The sequence below is a fragment of the Lissotriton helveticus genome, chromosome 12, assembly GCF_964261635.1.
Source record: "Lissotriton helveticus chromosome 12, aLisHel1.1, whole genome shotgun sequence".
In the NCBI taxonomy this organism is placed as follows: Eukaryota; Metazoa; Chordata; class Amphibia; order Caudata; family Salamandridae; genus Lissotriton; species Lissotriton helveticus.
The window spans coordinates 765,979,192-765,996,823 of record NC_136073.1 but is presented as its reverse complement, the minus strand read 5'-3'; the positions used below and the strand labels follow the sequence as shown (position 1 = coordinate 765,996,823).

At 45.4% G+C, this 17,632-nt stretch overlaps 1 protein-coding gene across 3 annotated transcripts in view; it reads right to left on the bottom strand.

Annotated features, from left to right (window-relative positions):
- Positions 1-2,756, bottom strand: part of DCAF8 (DDB1 and CUL4 associated factor 8) — a 317,296-nt gene extending 314,540 nt beyond the window's left edge. The window contains exon 1 of one of the 3 annotated variants that reach the window (XM_078670069.1): positions 2,657-2,756. The gene's annotated coding sequence lies outside the window, so the exon portion shown is untranslated. Of the gene's footprint in view, positions 1-2,039; positions 2,275-2,656 lie in introns of those variants that run through there. The other 2 variants (XM_078670070.1, XM_078670068.1) reach the window with 2 other exon arrangements.
- Positions 2,757-17,632: the final 14,876 nt, after the last annotated feature.

Genomic DNA, 17,632 nt, shown 5'->3' with positions numbered 1-17,632 from the left:
TTATTGGGCGGCTACCCATGATGGCATCATAGACCTCCTCATACTCACACCTAATCTCAAGTGGGTACAGGTTATCAGGGTCACCCTGGTGAGTGGGGAGATCTTTATCCAAAGCGTACACCTTGTGATAGTGGGCAACCCAAAGGGCTGGTGGAAGAGGAGCCTATATCATCTTGCGCAGCCACATTGGGCTGCCTTCCATTACCCACCGCCCAAAAGCCCTTGGGATCCCTAGAAGAGCAAGTGGACACCAACCGTTCCCATGATGCTTCTTTAAGGTCAGCACAGGGTTGTTAATGAGCTGTCATTATGCTCATCTTTAGAGGAAACGCTTACTGTTTTGTAAATGAGCTTTGGTTGCTTGATGAACATTTGTACTGTAACAGAACATATTTCGATGTATGTGTTGAATCTGTTCTAGACCAAGGACAACGCTTGGATGTGCTAGCACTTGGAGAATACTGTAATGTAACCAATCACATTTTTGTTCATGTTTTACCTCTGTTCTGGACTATTTATAGCGCTCCAATACCCTAGGGGGGAGCCTCAAATGATCACGGGGCGCCATGCTCTGGCCAAAAGAAGCATCATGCTGATAACAGTGCTTTGATTTCAGCAGAAAAAATTGAGAGGCAGTAAGTTGCTCTGTAAAGGGCCGTCACTAACATCTTTTGTCATTTATTTCCTGGCTGAGAGAGGTGTCAAAAGGGAAGGGACTCTAAATATTCTTCATACCCCCACCCACACTTCTAATAATCAAACTATGGATACTTTTACAGGCTAATAAGGCCTACCTTTGCTAGAATAGTGTGTGTGTGGCAATCATGTATTTGATCGAATTTTTAAAACGGTAACAGAACTAACTGCAATGTTTAAATAAGTCTAGACATATTTAAACGTTACCAGTTTAACAGAATTGTGAAAAAATGTAGGGTGGCCCCAGTGATATATATATATATTTTATTTTTTTTAGGGGAAGTGGGTGTGGCATTAAAAAGTTTGGAGACCACTGCCCTACGGTCATGTTTACTCTTTATATAACTCTTTAAATAAATAAATATGCTGATAAAAATCCATATTTCACGGATCCCATGGAAAAGTGGGTTTTATACCATTGCGTTTGGAGTAACAAAAGCACAAAAACATGTAACAATAACAAAAATAGATAATACAGTGGCAGTTGCTGGTGAGTAGTTATTGTGCACCGCATTTTGCACGGAAAAGGCATGTTTTGGTTTGTCTATAACTTTGCCTCCCAAGGACATAACTGCACGACAGAATAAGTAAGGATGGAATTTTTTTTTTTTAAGTGATTTGAAAGTGAAAGCCCTAGCTCCTACCTGGGAAATGTGAGAGCCCACCTAACTATAGACCTAACAGAATAGTCATATATCCATCAGGTGTACACTATCGAAATGAGTGTAGGATAACCGACACGATCAGAAAATCTAATTAATAGTAAATATTATTCTAAATATCTGGTCAGAAATTCATTAAGATCTTGAGATTTACATGCAGCTTTCCATGTCAAGAGATGGTCGTAATTTCCTCAATCAGTAAATGTACTTTCACTTCCAGTACAGCAAGTGTTAATACACAAGCTAAGACTTGTCGGTAAACAGTATGCATCACTTAAGGTAGATGCAAGGTGATCAGAAATTCGTGAAATACCAGGTGAATTCGGTTTAACATACGGTTCCGCATTTCAGTGTGCTAGGCTAAATGTTAGCATGAAACTATAGCATATAGATAATGTTGAAATTCGGGTCGCTTTGATATTAATATTGTGTTGTAATGCAGGGGTTCGTAGGATAAACAATCTATGAGGGATACAAAATTGTAAACATCTGGTGCGTGCGAGGGCGAACGTCAAGAGCTTAGGTAAACACAGGAATCTAAGTGGAACTTATGACTGGTTCCCAGAATCCAAGATATCTGTGACAGTTTAGCAAACCAGTCCTGCCCACCTGATGCGCAGGCTGCCCCCAGCTACGCCCCAGCCCCCCATGGGTCTTAGGAGGACCCTGGCAATAACCCACCGGGCAGGGGCGCTAGATTCCGTCCATGGGCTCCCGCTGCCAAAGGCCGCTGTGCCCACCCGAAAACCCACTGGAACCTTCCGGGGTTCCGCCGCTCCAGAAGCAAGTCAAAGACACATGCGTGAGAAGCAACGCAGGAACTGAGGAGAGCCTTTCCGACCAGGTTCTAGGGGCCCGTCCGCCGCCATCTTCTCGACTCTGTTCACCCCCCCTACTACCCCTCCTACTGAACAGTGGCCCCCGGGATGCACTTCGCGGACTGTGAACACTTCGCCGTTCTGTACATCACGAGCTCGCGTAAGCATCCATGTTGGAATACCCTCGGTTCAACCCGTTTGAAGTATATTATGGAGTCAACTTGGAATGAGAAAGCGGTTTTTGAAGAAAGGTCTACCTTTTGTCAATTATTATTTGTTGTTGATACAAAACAAATTGTCATTCGTAATTTTATATGAAATTGAAATACAAAAAATAGTACACAATTATACACCATTTACTATTTCTTTTCAGAGGCATGTGACGTTTTCTTTGGATAGCATCTTTCAATTAAAATATAAACCTTTCTGAGCCAGCCCCTACACTGAAAATACCCTTTTTAATGTTAAAAGGAAGTCTACCTTATTAACCCTCCATCAGTGTTCACGTCGCTGAGTTTCGTTTTACTGAATAGCACAGCAACATTAATTCTAGGCATTTTAACGGCCCATGAGCGACCGTCAACCTCCTGGCTTCCTGGGATGAGAAAATGGACAACGTTGACAGAATCCCGCAGGATAACTGCGGAAAAACATACTCCCTTTTAGAGACCCGCTACTATTACTCATAAAAAAAATGTTGGCGATGACGCTATGTTTGCACTTTGAAACAGCACGGTTTCATATCATTATTCAACATTTGATGAGTGTTAGAAAAATAACCCTTTTGCTATTGGTATGTAAAACTTGAGATCGTGTTCATTCAGTATTATTGTAAGTCTTTTTTAATTTCAAGTCTTACCAAACGAATATTCGAAACATTCTGTACAACTTCAAGATGGCGGATAAAATTGTGAAAGCTTCCGGGTAGGCTCACGTGCAATTTGTTATGCTTGTCCTTCTTTTGTGTTTATCCTTATCGTTTGACAGAAATTGTAAGCCGAAGTGACAGTGAGAACCGTCAGTGTCGCTTGCTAATTCTGCTGCCTAGTTGCATCACCGTTTCTTAAGCCAACTGACTCCCGAAGGTAAACGGAAAGATTAAAGAAGCATAGGCAAAGCCAACAGGTCTCGTCTATGCGACAGCTGTTGTCTTTGCCAACGTGTTTTAGCCATGTTGTACACCAGGTTTGCTGTTGTTCAAATGGCTAAAAGTTAGTGGGTAGAAGATAGTGTTGTGGAGTGAAGGGGCGTGGAGAGGCATAGAGTGGAATGGCTTAGAGTGTCATGGAGTAGAGTGTCCTTGAGTGGAATAGAGTGGGGTGGTGTAGATAGAGTGGAGTAGACAGTGGAGTAGACAGTCATAGACTGTAAATGAGTATTGTGTAATAGACTAGTGTAGTGTAGAGTGCAGTGGTGTTGTGGAGTAGTGTAGAGTGGAGTATCGTGTAGTGGCATAGAGTGTCGCAGAGTGGAGTGGCATATCATATATTGGCTTAGAGTGGAGTGCCGTACAAAGGAGTGGTATAGAATGGTGTAAAGTAGCATAGAGTGGATAAGAGTGTCATAGAGTGAAGTGTCATAGCGTGGAGTGGAGCACAGTGTTTTAGAGTGGTGTTGTGTAGAGTGGAGTAGAGAGAAATGGTGTAAAGTGGACTGGCATAGAGTGGAATCGAGTGGAGTGGTGTAGGCTGGAGTAAAGTGAAGGGGCGTGGAATAGATGGAGTAGAGTGGAGTGGGAAAAGTAGAGTAGACTGGAAAGGAGTAGAGCGTCATAGAGTAGAGTGGCACAAAGGGAAGTAGACTGGAAGGGAGAAGAGCATCATAGAGTGGAGTATTGTATAGTGTCATAGAGTAGAATGGAGTGTCGTAGAGTGGTGGGAAGTAGTTTAGAGTGGAGTGGTATAGAGTGGAATGGCCTAGAGTGGAGTAGAGTGTTGTGGAGTGGCATAGAGTGACTTAGAGTGGATTATCGTAGACTGTCATAGAGTGGAGTGGTGTAGAGTGTAGCATAATGGAGTGCCCTACCGTGAAGTGGTATAGAATGGAGTGTCATAGAGTGGAGTTGTGTAGAGTGGAGTAGGGTGTCATGGAGTTGCGTGGAGTGGGGTATAGTGGAGTGGTGTAGACTGGAGTGGTATTGTAGAGTAAAGTGGCATGGAGTGGTGTAGCTTAGAGGGTCGTGGAGTGGTGTAGAGTGGAGTAAAGTGTCGTAGGGTGGAGAGGCATAAAGTGGATTCAAGTGTAAGAGTGGCAGAGAGTCAAGTAAAGTGGAGTAGAGTGTTGTAGAATGGAGAGGTATGGAGTGGAGGGGCATACAATGGAGTAGAATATCATGGAGTGAAGTAGAGAGCAGTGGCAATGATGGGGTAGTGTTGTACAGTGGAGTGGTGCAGAGTGAAGTAAATTGTCTTTGGGTGTCATAGAGTGGAGTGGTGTAAAATGTAGTAGAGTGGAGCAGTGTGTTGTGTAGTAGAGTGGTGTAGAGTGAAGTGTACAGTGGCATAGAGTGGAATATATTTGCGTAGGGTGAAGTGGAGGGGCGTAGAATGACGTGGATTAGAGTGTTATAGAGTGGAGTATACATGGTGTGGTAGGGCACTGCATTTACAGGCAACTCATTTTCAAGTGTAACTACCTTTGCGGTTGCACACAGACATACAGTTTTACTGATAAAACTATACAATGCATAAACATATGTGTGGAAATCAGCATCATCTAGTGTTTTGATTTGGTTTGATCTTATTAAAATATTTGTTTCCATTACACTTCAGAACTACAAAAACATGTGCTTAATTTGTGCTTTCCTAGTTCTTATATGTTCAGAAATATTTGTACAGTTAATTTACTGGCATTTATATTTATTTGTGTGCTAGTAAAAAACAACATTCTTCAGCCTTCCAAGCAAGATTGTCACATAAATCTTCTTACTTTGGCTTCAGATAAAGAAAAGTAAACACCAACCTCCCTTGGAAGACAGAGCCTAATATTTGACCTCTGTCTCTAAAATGCACAGCAAATGTGGCAAGATAAAAACAAATCTTAAAGGCCTGTTTATTGCTCACTCATTTCTGAACTCCAGGATGGTTATTGTGGAGGTGCCTTGGCACCCCCTACTCCCACTTTTCCAGCACCCATGGCATAGGCATGAAATTGAGGATGAGGATGTTTAAATTATGCTATTAGTAAAGCGCACTAACCAAAATAAACAAGCTTGTAGACATAACATTGTTCCTCACACACACGCAAGATTAGAGGCAAAGATAAGAAGAATCAGTCAAGCAGAAAGATAGGAGGCAAAAAACATCTTTTATTGAGTGCCTCATGTAAAAGAAAAAAAATACCAGAAAGCGAGCACTCGTGGAAGATTACAATGAGTCAGTTAGAGAGGTGGTAAACTTGCTATGCTTCACTGGAGAGTCAAAGACATGCTCTACAGCCTAAAACAAATAACTGCAAAAAATAGAAAGCAAGCAAGCAAGGGTTACAAAACACAAAGCCAATGGTAAGCAATAGGCGGAATGCATTCTCAGGGAAGCTTTCAGAATGTCCCCATGAAGTCTTTCGCAACCAGACAGCTGCACTGGCTATTAGGCTTTGACCTAAAAAACATAACATAGTTGGTAAGTGATCAAACAGCTTCAACGAGACCTAGTGTGTTGTCAAGCCATTTGCAGGCTGTTTTAAATACATAGTTACAAGGCTAAAACCAAATCTAGAAATCTATGAAATAAGCGCTCTGCTGACTAAAATGTCAGACTATCTTAACAATGTGGCTAACTAACCAACCTAAGCTAACAAGCATTAAAAATGCAACAGGTCTCGCCTTTTATTAAATTAAAGCCATTTGCTCTGCTAATGGTATTGTATAGCAAAGCAAATGGCTTTAACTTAATGAAAGGCGAGACCTATTGCATTTTTAATGCTTGTTACTCACAGGGTGTCATGGCACTCTGACCTTTGCGGGACATGCATGGAACCAAACACTTTAGAACACTGTCTATTGACTTCTTCGGTGTGGGTTTACTCATTAAACTAGAGTACAGACCACAGAACTCAATGGTTCTCACTTGATTGACCTGTCGGCGCTACTGCCATTTGAACCCGAGGCTTTAGATTTCACACATATATCGGAAATAAGATAAACTTCTTCAGAGATCCCTAGTTGTTGTAGTGGGAGCCACATTCATATAGTGCTTACTACCTCTGACGAGGAGTTAAGGTGCTTTAAGCCAGGCAACATGGGTGGGTGGTATGAGAGTTCACACAGATGGTAGGTGGGATTAGCAGGTTTGTTAGAGCAGATTAGGTATTGCCAGGATGCGGGGAATGACATTTAAAGAAGGCCGGATTGCAATCTGGGGGATGAGGTGTGGGCAATCTTAAGAAATACAAATGTAGATTGGGGCAAACATGCACGTGACTTGCACTAGGCTGTACTCAGAGAGGATACATTCAAAGGAAGGACGGTAAAGAGATGGTCGTTCAAAGAAAAAAGGAGAGGCGACCATCAGAAGTTTTAAATCAAGATTAAAAGTGTCATGCAAAGTTTTCGGAACATAGAACAGATGTGAGCTGGCATGCACTCTAAGGATGCAAAATTGTACAAAGAAACAATACTATTTTGCATGAGAGACGGTGATATATTATGTACTTCTTTGCTAGGTACCTCTTTTCTTTGTATTTTTTTTATGAAAAACATGTTTGCTGCTGCCCCAGAAAAATAGGTACAGAATCCAGTCTGTTTTTCCGTAGGTTTTGTCACAAAAGATACAGTTTGGGTCTAGACGTGTGCCTTATGGCATTGCTTGTTGGTTGTCTAGCATCTTTGACCAGCGTCTTGTTCTAAAGTTTGTTGGGCGGGAGTTGAAAAACAGGCAATGTTAAAGCCAATAGGCCTGGCCCTGGCAACCTAAGATGGTTTTATTAATAGTTTTGCAGACATATGCAATAGGCTGTAACAGCGTAAGGTAATTGAAAGTTAAAATTCCGCTGCCCAAATGCGGCAGAAATAAATGTATATATATAATAAATGTGTATATATCTATACTAATATATTAAAGAGAGAGCCCAAAACTTTGAGGCGGGTAATCTCAGGAACCACAGCACCAAACACAACACCCAATACAGCGTTGGAAAGGGCAGTTGCAGCAGAAGGACATCGGCTATGCAGACGCCCACCATTTACATTTAAAAGGTAAAAGAACCGTGCCAGCAAAGTAGTCCCTTGTGGGCGTGTCTGCGTTGTGCTGTGGGCGTGTGCTGGGGGCGTGACAAACGCTGGGGGTGTGTGGTACGTTCAGCCCTTCATGCCATGTCTCATATAGTGTGCTAATCCCACCCTGCTCCCTTTAAATACCCCTGCACCCCATAATCATAACCCACCCTTACTCCTTAAAATACCCCAAAACCCTTAAACACTAACCCATCTTAACCCTATAAATATACCGTGTACCCCAAAACCCGAACCTATCCCTAAACCCTAAAAATTCCCCTGTACCCCACCCAAACCTAGCCCTGAACCCTATAAATACCCCTGTACCTCAAAACCCAAACCTACCCCTGAACCCTAAAAATACCCCTGTACCCCAAAACCCAAACCTAGCCCTGAACCCTAAAAATACCACTGTACCCCAAAACCACCCCTGAACCCTAAAATACCCCTGTACATCAAAACCCAAACCTAGCCCTGAACCCTTAAAATACCCCTGTACCCCAAAACCCAAACCTACCCCATAACCCTAAAAATACCCCTGTACCCCAAAACCCAAACCTAACCCTGAAAATAACCCTGTACCCCAAAACCCAAACCTAGCCCTGAACCCTAAAAATACCCCTGTACTCCAAAACCCAAACCTAGCCCTGAACGCTTAAAATACCCCATGTACCCCAAACCTACCCCTGAACTCTAAAAATACCCCTATACCCCAAAACCCAAACCTAGCCCTGAACCCTAAAAATACCCCTGTACCCCAAAACCCATACCAATCCCTAAACCCTAAAACTACCCCTGTACCCCATAACCCAAAACTATATCTGAACTCTTAAAATACCCAAACACCCCAAAACATATACCACAGTTCCCCCAAAACATATACCCCTATACCCATACTTACCTTATCCAAACATAGAAAAAAACATGCTTTTACCATTCATGCATTTACAACGAATTTCGTTGTAAATGTATGCGTGGTAAAAGCATATAAAATGTAATGCCATGCGTTATAATGGTATTGCGGAGTCATGGTACTTTCGTAATGAAAGTATGCGGAGTGATGGTATGCGGAAAGAAAGTTGCGGAATAATGGGTGTTTACTTTCCCACGGTAAGTACATTGGTGGCACGGCGGTCCACATCTCTTGCAACATACTCATATTTTTCACCACCCATTTGAAAAATGCACAGGTCTCTCTCATTGATGGCCAGCACAGACATACACTTTTAGACACACCTCCCGCCACAAGTTCTAGAATTGCAAACTTTAGAGCTGGGGAGCTACGTTCGAATCTCGGCATCAGCTCAACATCCTGTGATTCCAGGCAAATCGCTTTGTCTCCCCATGCCTACCACAAATGAATGTGTTCTTCTGTAATGTAAATTGTGCTCATGCCATGTTGTCGAGTTTGCGCTATATAATATTGCAAGGAAAAATAAAGTAGGGAAACTCGAGTTCACACACTCCTGAACGCGCACTCTTAAGTGCATCAGCAGTGCACTGTGAATCGGAGCGTTTCACAGGCCTGTCACAGATAAAAAATGCTAACAAAACAAAATCCTACAAAACAATATACTACTTGCCGGCAGCAATTCATACCTGGACAACGTCGGGACGGGCTGCTGGTATATATATATATATATAATAATCCACCGCAAACAAATACATTTACAACCACTTGAAGCGAGAACAGACATTGCCCCACCAGCCATGGCACAATGAAGTGTACCACCTTTTATGCAACTGTGCACAAGTGTACTACCGTCACTAACCTACATCTAAGGTGATGGAGCACAATCCTGTTCAGTCATGAGATGGTACCGCCTCGCCTGCACTTTTAGGTGGCACTAAAGGCTACAGAAACTAGTAACGTTCAATTCTTTCTCTGGAAAACATGTTTTCGTCTTAGAATGATGAACCCATCAAATACAGCCAGAGTGGAGCACCCGCATAATTCGATACGATACAAGCCCCTCATAAGACTCTCTATCACCGGAAACAGAAACTTGTTTTTGCAAACTTTCCCGTTTGCTCTTTACAGATGCCCAGCACTGAGGCGCTAGCCCCTGCGGGTGATGCTGCTGTGTGGTTCGCAGTCCTATCTGGGGCACGACAGTGACACCCTGGACAGCCAATATAGATGTTTGTATTTTAGCAATCCGTGTTTTATTGACGGCAGCGAGGGTCGACAGAGGGTGTAGGTGCAGTGGCGGTGAGGCTAGGCATTTTTAGGTTTTTTTTAGAAAATGCATGGTATTGGTATTTTGCTCAAAAAGAAAAAAAACGCAAATAACTAACAGGTTCGCGCAGTCAATTATACTCTTGCAAAACTCATCGTAAATATATTCATAAATCACATAGATTGTTAGAAAGGCACCAAAGAGTAGTTGTAGCAACGCTACATTCTGCTACGCTACCCTTAATGATAGGGAGAGCACATAATCATTACTTTTTGTGTGAAGGCTCGGTGGAAGAATATGCATCATTACAGATGAAAGGATATTTTTGTAGGGAGGTTAATTGCTACATTTAAATTAGATCTGCATCCACCTGCATTATTCTCCACTGCTCCCAAGAATTGTCATATTAGAAATAACATCGTTTTGAGATCGCCGTGATTACTTTTCCTTGCTTGGATATATTTCAGTTGTTTGTGGTGCATGCAGATATTAACATCTCTTATCCTGTGTCTTAGATTATTGGATTGGTGTACCACAGCTTTCTTTTTTTTTTATTTAAACAATTTTTTATTGGCTTTTAGCATTGTAACAATATAAGTACAGGTCGTTATCATTCTTATGAGGTCATTCAGTGAAATGCATACTTTGGTTTTATCATTACTTTGCAGTTTGGTTCAGCAGTGCATAACATAAGGAACGTATTCCTACAATTAAATGGGTTACCAATGGTCTGACATCTACATATAACTTTCCGGAGTATCACGTATCCGATAACAGTACCTCAATGAATAGTCACATCAACAAATTAGCATTTAAATACCCTTTTGGTTTCCCTCTTGCACATGAATATGACGTCATCACACAATCATTGCTGCTTGTATCCCACCCTACGGGCTCATTTCAGGTTCTGACAGTTCCTGCGGGGGTTCACATATGTTACCTCGGTATATGTTCCATTTCTCCCAGATTTTGGACCATTTTTTCGGGCATCCCCTGTGGACATAGACCGCCCTTTCTGCCACCATCGCCACATCCATATAATTTTCCCATTGTGTTCTGGAAGGTAGTATGTTGGATCCCCATTGTCTTGCGATATTTCGTTTTGCTAGACTCATGCCTAGTGTAGCCCATGTTTGTAGCCCCCGGTTAAGGTCCGTGGGTGACCATATATTTAAAATGCAGCATCTAGGTTCCGGCTGAAGTTCTACTCCGCTTGCTTCAGAAATGTCCGACATGACATATGTCCAATATGTTTGTATTTTTGGACAGTCCCACAGTGTATGGTAGTATGTACCTCGTAATCCACAACCTCTTAGGCATTCGGGGTCCGGTATGTGTCCCAGTTTGTGCAAAAGGGTGCGCGGATAGTACACTCTGTGTAGTATCTTTAGTTGTATTAGTTTCAGCCGAGATGGTATGGAGGCGTCTCTTGCCGAGGCTAGTGCATATAACCAGTCTTCGTCGTCTATGTCCCCTAGTTCCACCTCCCACTTGCTTCGAAGTACTACTGTGGGGTCTGGAAGATTGTTTATGAGTTTGCGGTACGTGAGCGAGATTGCTTTTTTGTCCAGATGATCAGTAAGGAGTCTATCCTCCAGTGGGGAGGAGTCAGCTAGTGTGGTCCCTGATGGAATGGCACCTCGTAAGGCATGTCTGATTTGTGTATAGCGGTATAGTTCAGTATCCGCCATTCCGTACTTTTCTTTAAGGGCTTCAAATGTAATGATTGCTCCCCGGTTCCACATGTCTCCTATTTTCGAAATACCTATTAGGTCCCATTGTCTGAATCCCTTAACGTTAGCCAAGGTACCAAGACGCCGTGTGTCCCAGAGTGGGGTGGCAAGTGTAAATACTCCCTCCCATCCCAAGGCTCTTTGAGCTGTGTGCCAGATCTTGACAGTATGAGCCGTCGGGCCTGTGAGCGTGTGTCGTCGTTTGTTGGTGTATAGGGCTTTCATCAGTTTGTCTGTGGGGAGGATAGCTCTGTCTAGGCTGTATGCTGGATCGTGTTGTGGGGCATGTAACCACTGGTTAATGACCGTTAGTTGTGCGGCCCAGTAGTATAGTTTAACACTTGGTAGTGCGATTCCTCCATCGTACCAGCTGCGGATAAGTTTGGAGTGTGCTATACGAGCCGGTTTACCGTCCCACAACAGTGAGGAGATTTCTGCATCTATCGCTTTGAAGTAGGTGAGGGGGATCGGAAATGGGGTATTCTGCAGTGCGTATAGGAATCGTGGAAGTGAGAGCATTTTGAAAAGGGCTGCCCTTCCTAACAGTGTCAGAGGGAGGGAGCGCCAGTGTTGCACATCTGATTTGAGTCGCTGTAGGGGTTTGAACAGATTTTCTTCCATGAAGACGGAAGTTTGTGGCGTGACGTAGATTCCGAGGTATCGGAACCCTCTGGTCACTGTTTGTAATGTACACGTAGGAGGTAATGTGGGCGTTTGACCGTGTAGTATGTACAGGAGTGATTTGGTCCAATTAATTGTGTAGCCCGATATTTCTTTATATTTCTCCAGGACATCTAGTAGGGTCAACAATGACGTGGTCGGGGACATTAGGTAAAGCAGCACGTCATCGGCATAAAGGGAGATACGATCTTTCCAACCCGGTTCCCACATGATCCCCCGGATCTGCGGCTCTGTGCGTATTTTCACAGCTAAGGGTTCCAGTATGAGCGCGAACAAGGGCGGGGATAATGGGCCCCCCTGCCGTGTGCCGCGGCCCAGCGTGATCGTATGTGAGGTGTGGCCGTTGGCAACCACCTGAGCCAGGGGAGCCGTGCATAGCAATTTAATCCAGTTACAAAATTTGGGCCCAAACCCCATCTTCCGGAGCACTGCAAACAGAAAGGGCCACTCCACCAGATCAAACGCCATAGTGGCGTCTAAGGATAGGATGGCCGCCCCTTCACGGAGCATTGGAATACGGTGAAGTACGCCGTTAAGACGTCTCAGATTGAGAGATGTATTTCTACCGGGCATGACGCCCGATTGGTCTGGGTGTATTAAAGTTGTGAGGTGTGGTTGTAGTCGTAGTGCCAAGAGTTTCGCTAGTACTTTTGCGTCTGTATTCATTAGTGAGATCGGACGATATGAGGACGTTTGGTCAGGGGGTTTGCCAGGTTTGTGTATAGCAACAATAGTGGCCAAACGTTGATCTTCTGACAATATACCCCGTTCAAGACGATCATTATACATGGGAAGCATGTGAAGGATGAGTTGTTTGGCCATTGTTTTATATAGTTCCACCGGCAGGCCATTTGGCCCCATTGCTTTGCCCGTATGTAGGGCTGCTAACGCCTTCCCCAATTCTTCCACCGTTAAATCATTGTCTAGGGCTTGGGCGTCTTCCTGTGATAGAGTGACCAGTGGTATGTCATGTAGGAATTGTGTGCTGTCTTCTTCTGTCACAGTGCTACGTGCAGTGTATACTTTTTCGTAATATGAGGCTAGTTCTTCAACTATTCTTTGGGGAAAGGTAGTGTGTGTGCCATCAGTGAGTGTTAGACGGGCTATCCACCTGTCGGCTTTTTCCTTTTTTTCGAGCCAGGCGAGCATTTTCCCTGTTTTGTCTCCCAGCTCGTATATCCTATGTAGGGTATCAGTATGTCTAGCTTTGGCCATCTCTTCTGCATATGCCCTGTATTCGCGAGAGTGCAGGGTAAGTGTTTGCGCTGTGTCGTCTGTGGGATCTGATGCGTGGGCTAGTTCCGCTGTGAGGACGGCTGATTCTAATTGTTCCATGGTCTCCCTCTGACTCTGTTTATGTCTGGTAATAGTGGAAATGGCTTGTCCTCTAATTACTGTTTTATATGCTTCCCATAGGATTGACGGCGAGTCAACTGATGTCAGGTTTTCATCAAAGTAGTGTGTGGTAGCAGTGTTCAAATCTTTGGCAATTTTGTGATTCTTCAGGTAACCTGGGTAAATCAGATAGATTCTCTGTCGCCTTGTGGGCTGTGTGGTGTAGGTGAGGTGAACTGGGGAGTGGTCCGAGATCCCTCTCGGTAGATGTTCTATGGAAGTGACCGTTTCAGGGGGTATTGCTAGTGTTAGCATATAGTCTATACGGGAGAGACTGTTGTGTGCTCCCGAGTGAAATGTGTAGTAACGGTCATCTGGATGTTTAATCCTCCACATGTCCACAAGCCCCATTGCGTCTTGAAATGCATTAAAGAGTTGGCTCGGTCCAGTCGTGTCTCGGGGAGGTTGACGGTCTATAGCGGCATTAAGCACCGCATTAAAGTCGCCCCCAATGATTAGGTTTCCCTCAGGGAGTTCAAGTAGTAGTTTTCCCAGATCCTGAAAGGCCCCTTGATGTAGCAACGGGGGGATATATACCGACAATACATTATAGGGCCGTCCTTCCCATTGACATGAAATCCCTGCAAAGCGCCCTTGTTCGTCCGTCCATGTGCATTTGATTATCAAGGGAGCATTCTTACTGACTAGGACTCCGACTCCCCGGGAGCCGGAGGAGAATTCAGCATGTGCGACCATTTTGAAACCCCAACAATTCATCGCTTGACTGGCACTACCCATGAGGTGCGTTTCCTGCAGGAGGACAATAGTGGGTGCCCTTCGCTTTAGGTATTGCAGGACCAGCCCTCTTTTAATTTTGTGTCCTAGACCATTCACATTCCAAGAGATGATTGTCAGTGGGGGGGATGTTAGTTTTTGCAACTGGGAATTAGGGCCCATTAAATTGTTATCCACCATAGTGTCCAGTACGGAAGTGTGACCGTGGTAGTGCAGAGGATATTTGTGACACGGCCGGCGACAAGCTGCCACCCGGGGAGGGAGCCCGAGCCGTGGGCACTCGTCCCGCTGGGTGGGTGAAGCGCCAGCAGTGAGTGGTGGGAGTAAGATGTGAGATGGCCTCGGTCGAGGCACTACGTCTGAGTGCGTGAGGGAGAACCATAGTAAGTGTGGCATGCATATATGCTAGAGCTAACCAAGCCATAAACCTAGAACAAAAACAGAACAGGTACAGTACATATAAACCCCTTGCCCCCCTCCCTGCCTCCCTGCCCGGTGGGATAAAAACTACCCTCCTCCCCAACTGAGCAGAGTGCTTATAGTCCCAACTAATGAGTATAGTTCGCGGGGGTGAGACTTCGGTGGCCTTCGTGGAGTCCCTCTCTCCGTAAACATCATGCAATGTCTTTCAGTTCAGGGTTTCTTATCTGCACGATTTCTTACGCCCTCGGTCCGAGTCTTACCACGTTCGCCATTGCGAATACGGCCAAGCAGTGTCACTGCTGGCGGCTTACTTCTCGTCCCATCGGAGAGCGTGGTTGGAGTGTCTAGTCAATTGGGCTGTATCTAACGTGCCGGTCGAGATACAAATCGCCGTGTTGGCTGTGGGTTGTCTCCCGTCTATTCGGTGTCATCGGTGATCTGTGGGCTCCTATTTCTGTTGGTCTGCCGAGAGTCGCGATTCTTGGGTCCTCTAGCCGGTCTCCAGCCTTCTAGCCAGTCTTGGGCGTCCCGCGGCGATTCAAAAAAACATGTTTTTCCTTCCGATTTGATGCGGAGCTTTGCCGGGAAGATCATTGAGTATTTAATTTCTCGAGCTCGCAATTCTTTCTTCACGTCTATGAAGCCCCTTCTCTGTTGGGCTACTGCAGCTGTGTAGTCTGGGTAGAAATTAACGTCCGAATTGTCAATTCTGATCAGCGTGCGTGTTCGTGCTGCTTGTAAAATGGCGTCCCGGTCCCTGAAGTTGAAAATGCGCGCCAAAATGGGGCGGGGTGGGGCCCCTGGTTTGGCCTTTCCACCGGGTACCCGGTGGGCCCGCTCCACCGAGAAGTAGTTGGATAATCCCCTGGGCTTGAGCTGCTTTTGTATGAGGTCCTCAATGTATAAATCCAGGGCCGGGCCGCCTTCCGTTTCTGGCACACCTATCAGGCAGACGTTATTGCGCCTGGAGCGCCCTTCTTGATCATCAAGTTTAGCCCGTAGTGTGGTATTGTCATTTTCCAGTTGTAGGACCCTACGTTGCAGATCCGATGTGTCCCCAACGAGTCCTGTGGTGGTCTTCTCCACCTCCCCAAGGCGGACCGACATCTTCGCTAAGTCGGCCCGTATCAGGGACACGTCCGTAGATATGGTGCCCATTGAGGATTGCATCATTTTTAGGGTGGCCATCACGTCGTGAAGGGTGACTTTTTCAGTGTCATTAGGGGCGCTACCGTGCTGGGGTGGTGTTCGCTGTGCGTCCCCTCTGGAATTGTCAGGTGGGTCTTTTTGATATGCAAATTTGTCTAGCTTCGAGGTCTGATGGCCCCTTGTCCGCCTGCCACTCATATTGTAGCACACAGGATTTGCCCCTTAAGCGTAGTTGGTATTAATCCCTGGTTATGTCAGAGTCTCAGTGGGGCTGAGGGTCCCTTGGTGAGCCGGGCAGGGCTGTCGTGCTCTGGTGCCAGTAATGTGGGCTGCAGGTAATGACAGTGTGAGTCAGTTTGCCAGGTCGTCGCAGCAACAGGGCATAGAGTAGAGAATGCAGGGCTTGCCAAACAGGTCGTTCTGTTGGCAGTTAGATCGGCTTTAGGCAGATCGGGGCGCAACGGGTGGTTCGGGTTTTCGCACCTCTTACCCCTGGGACGCGTCTGGTCGCCGGCGGTTGTGGCGCTGTAGAGGTCTGTGGTCCGGTGACTCCCTAACGGTGCCCCGTTAGGGAGTCGATGTGGCTGTGGGAGAGACCAGGGTGCGGCGATCTGTTGCGGCCGCGCGACGTACTCCACCGCGGGCTCGCGGCAGCCGGTGGCCGTCTTTCTTCCCTGGTCCGTTGGTGCGCCTTCTCCCCTCGATGCAGCGCTAACACAGGGGCTATGTTGTGCCTCGCTGGGGTTACGGAGGCTGTGTTGTCGTTACGGGAGGGTTGCGCACCCGTGTGCGGTACGCGCCCGCCCGTGCTTCTGAGTGTTTGCTTGAACGGGTACGCCTCCTAATTTAGTCCGGGGCTGCAGGCGCCAAAATAGGCCTCAGGGTGCACCGCGGTGTAACTCCTCGAGTCAGCTGTGTAGCGGAACCCAGGGCGGCTCTTCGTGCAGCGGAGGGTTAGCCGAGTCAGGCGGTGCGGAGCAGAAGTTGCGATTGCTCGGATTAATGAGCGGATTTGCGAGAGAGGGCTCTTTAGTCACAGAGCTCCGTTATTCTGCGGCCATCTTGGCTGGTAGCTAGCCACGCCCCCTACCACAGCTTTCTTGATTTTTAAGATGATATGAGAGTCATCTGCACAGTTGTAGGGCAGGCATCTCCAACCTTTTCTGTAGAGAGAGCTCCTGCTGATCGGTGAAAATCAACCTGAGCTACTGAGGGCCAAGCAACTCACGCATTGTTACCAGACACCCACACACCAGGCTTCATTGTCTTTAAGCCTAATGTCCATAGAGCCAAATACTATGGTGTGAACAAAATACTTTGACTAGGGGCACTATTACAGGGCTGCCATGTGTGTCAGTGAGAGCGTGGAGTTTGGGGATGTATGAACATGTGTGCCTATGAATGGGATATTTGTACATGGGTGACTGAGAACCTGTGTTATATGCACTTGTGGCACAGGACATACCATTCGCCATACGTGGAACTGTTACATGTATAACACAAACATACAACCATTTTTTTTAAATGAAAGACATTTAAAGTGCCGAAAAATGTTCTGTAAACGTTTTCATAATAGGGAGCATTTTTCTGCCCTTTATAATTTCTGCCAGTTAAAATACTCCCTGTAGTTTTCAGTTATAAATATGGCACATTGTCTACCAGCCTCTGGTAGCAAGATGCCTACTATATGTAAAGGCAAAACTTTGAAATGGGAGAAAATGAAACTGAAGAGTTAACTTTATGTTTATATGAATGCCATAAAATTCCTTATTTACATTTTCTCCCATTTCCAATTGTCATATTTACAGACAGCAGGGATCTTGCTCCCAGTGGCCTTTAGACACAGTGCCATGTTTATAACAGAAAAATACAGCCATTTGAGTTTCTCCCACAACTGATATATGTCTTGAGCGGGCCAGCCTGATTGAATGAGCAGTTAAATCAGTTT